Genomic DNA, 6,758 nt, shown 5'->3' with positions numbered 1-6,758 from the left:
GTTGGTTTAGAAGCACCCAAAGGGGGACTCCTCCAGAAATGCAACCATGGTTGAATTGAACTGGAAACTGAGACACCAGTAGTGGCTAATATTTCAGATTTCTACTGGGAATACAACCAAATTGATATCATCCCATAATGATGTAGATGCTTACAGGGCTTTGCATATTCTTTTATTTTTTCACCCAGATAAAAGAATGGCTGTTGAGAGACAAAGGGGTGGACTGTGTCAGATGCTTTCTGTTCACTTCTCCAGTTCTACCCTTTATCCTTCTATCTTAGCATAAGCTGCTACAACAAAAATGCCATAGACTGGTGGCTTAAACAGTAAACATTTATTTCTCATGGTTCTGGAGGCTGGGAAGTCCAAGATCAAGGTGCTAGAAGATTCACTGTCTGGACAGGGCTCTTCCTGGTTTACAGATGGCACCTTCTGACAGAGTTCACACGGGGCAGAGAGAGAGGGAGAGAGCTCTCTGGAGTCCCTTTTATAAGCCCATTACTGAGGGCTCTACCCTCATGACTTAATTATTTCCCAAAGGCCCACCCTCCTAATACCATCACATTGGGAGTTAGTATTTTAACATATGAATTTGGGGGGAAGACACAAACATTCAGTCCATACATCATCTCCCCCTGATCTCCGTCCCAGGAGGTTGGCCTGTAGGGACCAGTGGCTGGTCACATCCAGTGGCTCCCTTGGCCTCTGGCTTCTTGTGCCTTTGGCCAACAGGACTACTCAGCAACAGCTTAGAGGGAAAGATAGGCATGAGAGGGAGTATTTACTCCTGGGCTCCCTTCCTGCAGGGTCTCCTCAGGATGGCCATGTCTTTCTGTGAAAGGCCATAGCTTCTCATAAGGTGGCCCTCTCCACAGGACTCTCCTTTAAATTTGTAGAAACTGTTCCTGCCTTTGCCACTCAGACCAAGAGTTGATAACAGTGACCCTGCTTTCTAATCCCAGGGCACTGAACTATCTCTTGTGGCTTTCCCTACCTCTTGGCACACATTGGAAAATGGTGTCTTTATTAAACCCTCCTCTAATCATCCTAATTTAAGTGTTCAATACTACCAGTAAGTTAAAAATAAATTGTAGAGTCAGCTCAAAGTTGTAAACTTCCTAATTTAAAAAAGAAATTAGTTTATTAAAGTAAAAGGACTACTAACCACAATTATTTTATAAAAACAAAATACTTTTCATTTTATGTAAGACTCACTACATCTTCCTTCTTATTCTCATTAGTATGGACCAGTGCCATGGACTGAATGTTTGTGTCTTCCCCAAATTTATATGTTGAAACCCTAATCCCTAGTGTGATGATATTTGGAGATAGGATCTTTGGGAGGTAACTAGATCATGAGGGTAATCCCTCCTGATGGGATTAGTGCCCTTATATTCATAAGAAGAGACAGCAAAGAGCTTGCTTCTTCTCTCTCTCTGCCATGTGAGGACATAACAAGAAGACAGCCTTCTGCAAACAAGGAAGAGAGCCCTCACCAGAACCTGACCATGTTGGCACCCTGATCTCAAAATTCTAGTCTCTAAAAGTGTGAGAAATATATTTCTGTTGTTTAAGCCACACAGACTAAGGCATTTTTGTTATAGCAGCCAAAACTAAGACAACTAGTAATAATGTCATTCTAAACAGACACCCCTCTGTGAACCAGCTTTTGAGAATCCACAACATACATGTTACCTAGTCCAACTGTTCACCTGAAAGGAAAGAAAGAATTCCATGGTACAAACTTTCTCCCTTTACATTTATATCCCAGGTACTTCCTAATTCAGCTTGGTAAGACTGACCAACTCCTGTCATCCTAGTCTGTGTCTATTTCTGCACAAAATCATTCAGCTAATGAGAGATCCATTGAAAACAACTTTAAAGGAAGAATTTTATTAAATCTCGATGTCCCTTTGGAAGTCTCCAGAGAGCTCAGCACAGGATCTGGCCCTGCCACGTCTGAGGGTCTGTGTCAGGACATCCAGGGGAGACAGCAGGACCAGCCGATGCTTGGGAGCCAGCATCGAGTGACCACACAGCACATCTCCTTAGAGGACTCCTCCCTGCACCAGGATGTGATCTTCCCAGGAAGACCGAGCCATGTGATCTCCTTCCTAGGAGGGACTGCTGGATTGATGAAGTGAGAAGCCACAGAAAAGGGCGGAAGAGGGAAAGATCTTCCCAACTCTTCTGTCTCATCCTTTCTCAGGTAGGGTTGGCCAGAAAGAAAGAACAGTATATCAGTTCACTTTGAAACTATAAAGAAACCATGTAATTTTAAGTACTTTAAGAGAATAAGTAAGTAAATTTTTACATGAATAACTCATTAAACCAAAGGAATGGCTCAACAACAAAGGCTTCAAAAAGGAGCTTTGGACAATCTGCTTGCAGACCTGCCATAGAAATGATTCAGCCCAACTTAACTTTCCTCCACTTCTCACTCTGCTGACGATTGAAATTCTAAAGCAGCAACTACTGTTGGTGCCACCCGTGGCCTCTCAGTCCACTTGGAGGTAACCTGCACTCTATCAGGGCCTCGTGGAGCTCCCAGCCTGGGGGCTCTCTCTACTTGCAGGAACAGGCTGGCTTTAAGCAGTGTCTTAGTCTGTTTTGTGCTGCTATATAACAAGATACCTTAGACTGGGTAATTTATAAAGAACAGACATTTATTTCCTCACAGTTCTGGAGGCTTGGAAGTCCAAGATCAAGATGTCAGCATCTGGTGAGAGCCTTCTTGCTACATCCTCACGTGGCAGAAAGTGGAAGGGCAAAAAAGGGACAAACACTGTGCCCTTGCATGAGAGAAGAGCAGAAGAGAGTGAACCTATTCTTGCAAGCCCTTTTTATAGCACATTAATCCATTCATGAGGGCAGAGCCCTCATGACAAAAGCACCTCCCATTAGGTCCCACCTCCCAGTACTGTTACATTGTGGATTCAAACATGTGAATTTGAGGGAACATATTTGAACCATAGCAAGCAGGCAGGAAGTATTGGAGCTAACACCCAAGCCAAGACCTTTACCTAATGAGATGTGAGTTAGTGGATGAATATCCCATCCTTAAACTAATCTGTGAGTTAATGGATGAAACACCAGCATTTATGAGAGGCGTGCTCCACAGTCCTTGAGCTAACTTGATTGGGTCTCTTCCTAATTGTCAAAAGACCCTGACTCACAAATACCCAACAAACACAACTTGTAAGACTTCCTCAAATATTTTTTTTTTTCTATCCACACCTTAGGTCTTGCCTTGATTTAACACAAAGTGCTCCATTTCTGTTTGATGAACCTCTGTAGCCCTTCTCCTCTACTCCTGGGATAGAGACTTGTCTCCTGACAACTACCAAACTCCTTGTCCACACACACACCAGGACTGCAGGGGAGATTAAGTTTGTGCTGAAGACACTTCTCTCAGGCAACACATTTAAGGAGGTCTTCTACCTTCAAGTGCTAACCACCTTCATGATTTATGACTGCAGCCCCAGCTTTCCATCACAACTCACATGTACAGAACAGTAGGAAAACAGCTCACCAACCAGGTGCTCCAAGCAGGTTGCATCGATATACGGTAGGACTGCTCACTGAGGCTACTGACATGATGAAATTCACAATCCCCACGGCCTTCCAGCTCCATTCCTACTTTCATGCAACCCATTGAGTTCCTCTGCACCTTCTCCATCCTACTCAATATAAAAGACCCTACATGCCAGGCTCCAGAAATGTGCCAGTCTACTCCAGAATGGATTACTGGACTAGGAAACACAGATGGGGCTGGACGCTCAGTGACGGACCTGGCAAGTCTGAGATACCTAGACCTACTGCTCTCAGAGGAAGGGCAAAGGCAAAAGTAGCCACTCTAAGAACACCTAGAGAATGCCCTGACCAGGTCAAAACACTCCACCAAGCGAATCCAAAGAGATTTTGATGCCCAAAATGTTTTTTAATTTTTTTATGCTTTTATTTTTATTTATTTATTTCTTGGCAGCTGGCCAGTATGGTGTTTTTTAATTTGTATATATCAAGGCTCCTTTGTGCTGTAGTTTTGTGGGTTTGAACAAATGCATAATGTCAATGTAATGTATCTGCCATAACAGTACCATACAGAATAATTTCACTGCCCTAAAAATCCCCTGCTCTACCTATTCATCCCTCTCCTCTCTCCCCAACCCCCTGACAACCACTCTGTCCATAGTTTTGCCTTTTCCAAAACATCATACAGTTAGAATCACACAATATATAGCCTTGACTGGATTCTTTCATTTAGTAATATGAATTTAAGGTTCCTCCATCTCTTTCCATGGCTTGAATGATAATTCATCATACGGATGTATCACAGTTTATTTATCCATGCACCTATTGATAAACACTTGTATTGCTTCCAAATTTTGGAAATTATGCATAAAGCTGCTATAAACATCCACATGCAGGTTTTTGTGTGGACATCCATCTTCAACTCATTTGGGTAAATACTAAAGAGCATGATTGCTGGATCATATGGTAAGACTATGTTTAGATTTGTAACAAATTGCCAAACTGTCTTTAAAGTGGCTGTACTATTTTGCATTCTCATTAGTCATGAACAAGAGTTCCTGCTGCTCCACATCTTTGCTGGCATTTAACATTGTCAGGTTTTTGGATTTTAGCTATTTCAGTATGTAGTAGTATCTCACGGTTGTTTTAATTTTCAGTTTTGTGATGACATACGACGTTGAGCATCTTTTCACATGCTTATTTGCCTTCTGTCTATCTTTTTTGGTGAGGTGTCTGTTTAAGTCTTTTGCCCATTTTTAAATCAGGTTGTTTATTTTCTTATTGTTGAGTTTTAAGCATCCTTTTTATATTTTTGATACAAGTCCTTTATTAGGTATTTATTTTGCAAATATTTTCTTCCAATTTGTGGCTTATCCTTTCATTCTCTTAACAATGTCTGTGGCAGAGCAAGAGTTTTTGATTTTAATAAAGGCTAATATCAATGTTTTTTTTTTTCATGGATTCATGTTTTTGGTGTTTTATCTAAAAACTTACTGCCAAACTCAAGATCACTTATATTTTCTCTTATGTCTTCTTCTAGAAGTTTCATAGTTTTGAGTTTTACATTTAGGTCTATGATCCATGTTGGGTGAGTTTATAGAAGTTTTAAGGTCTGTGTCTGGAATATTTTTCTTTTTGCATATGTACATCCAGTTGTTCCAATGCTATTTGTTAAAAAGACCATCCTTTCTCCACTGAATTGCTTTTTCTCCATTGTCAAATACCAGTTAAGTATAATTTTGTGTGCCTATTCTGGAGCTTTCTATTCTGTTCCATTCATCTATATGTCTGTTCTTTCACAAGTGCTGCACTGTCTTGATTGCTGTAGCTTGACAGTAAGTCTTGAAGTCAGGTAGTATCAGTCCTCCAACTTTTTGTTCTTCAATATTAGGTTGGTTATAATGGTCAGAAAAATACACATTAAAACAACATTGAATTTTACAATAAATAATAGATTATCTCTCTATTATCAACATTAGAATTTGTTTTAGTTCTTTCAACAGAGCTCTGTAGTTTTCTGCATATAGATCCTATACATATTATATTAACTTTATATCTAAATTTTTTGGTTTTGTGTTTCTGGTGCTAATACAAAGGGTGACACATCTGTTTTCACAAAAAGATTTTAAAATGCCTTTCAAAAAATGGACTAAAAAAATTAAATGGATTAGTGTTAATTTGGTTTACTGTAAAATGAGGTTGTTTGGTGGCTCAGACTTGGTTAACCAAAAGAAAGAGGTTCAGGCAGGGAAACAGTGATGCCAGATTGGTGGCTGCTCAGCCTGAGGTTTCTAGAAGAGGAGGAAGACTGTTGGGTTGGGCAGGTAGCAGGGGTGGCAAGTCTGAGACTGACTTAAAAACCCCTTAAAAATCTAAATTTATCCAAGAGACTGGAAAGCTTAGCAAGGAAAAGTAAAAATAAGTTTCTTACTACCAATAACCCATGATTTCCCAAGGCCAACTAGAAAGTCACTTTGGCTGCCCAGCCAGCTAATAAACTCCATTTCTTGATGCACCTGCTTCCTAATTCTAGAAACCCCAAGGACACAGAATGGGCAGACACAGAAGTACTTTGTAAAACTTCTTCCAGAAATTCGAAAGCTGAGTAAAAGGAACCATTTTCCACAGCTGTCCTCAGCTTCACCGCAGATTCGTCCACCATCTTAATAGAGATGGTTGGCTGATAAGACACAGAGCCGACTTGAGTTAACCTAAGCAGAAAGGAGAGCTAACAGGTTCCATCATAAGCCTGAAGACATATGGTATCTTCACAGGTCTTCTAGGGTCTGAGATCACATTGGAAAAACCACAAAGAACCCAGGTGTGGTGGGAGACCCACATGCAAGTCCCCTGTTGGGACCTGAGGCTTCCTCACAGCTGCTAGACATGGCTTTTCTTCCTCAGGGCTGTAAGATGGGAAAAATGGACTGTGACTATTAACTATGCTGTAAAGTGAGGTGCACACAGGTGTGCATATGCTCGCACAGAAAACCACCTCCACACCTGCATTAAGGAAGGGCCTGCCACTCCACAGCAGTGGTTCTCAACCTCGAGTGGCATCACAATCACCCGGAGCCCTTGTTCGAGCTCAGATTGCTGGGCGCCACCTACCCAGATTCTGAATCCAGAGGTCTGGGGTGAGGTCTGAGAATCTGTATGTCTAGCAAGTTCCCAGGTAATGCTGTTGCTGCTGGTATAGGGCACACTGTGAGAATCATGGGTCTACA

General features: G+C 41.4%; 1 long non-coding RNA gene across 1 annotated transcript in view; it reads right to left on the bottom strand.

Annotated features, from left to right (window-relative positions):
* Nucleotides 1–1,866: 1,866 nt before the first annotated feature.
* LOC134371388 (uncharacterized) overlaps nucleotides 1,867–6,758 on the bottom strand; it is a 50,769-nt gene continuing 45,877 nt past the window's right edge. Inside the window, exon 5 of the long non-coding RNA XR_010022818.1 lies at nucleotides 1,867–2,200. This is a non-coding gene — a long non-coding RNA (uncharacterized LOC134371388). The remainder of the gene's footprint in view (nucleotides 2,201–6,758) is intronic.

This window comes from Cynocephalus volans, chromosome 1 (assembly GCF_027409185.1).
Source record: "Cynocephalus volans isolate mCynVol1 chromosome 1, mCynVol1.pri, whole genome shotgun sequence".
Classification (NCBI taxonomy): Eukaryota; Metazoa; Chordata; class Mammalia; order Dermoptera; family Cynocephalidae; genus Cynocephalus; species Cynocephalus volans.
The sequence above is the reverse complement of the archived record's forward strand: the minus strand, read 5'-3'. Positions and strand labels throughout refer to the sequence as shown.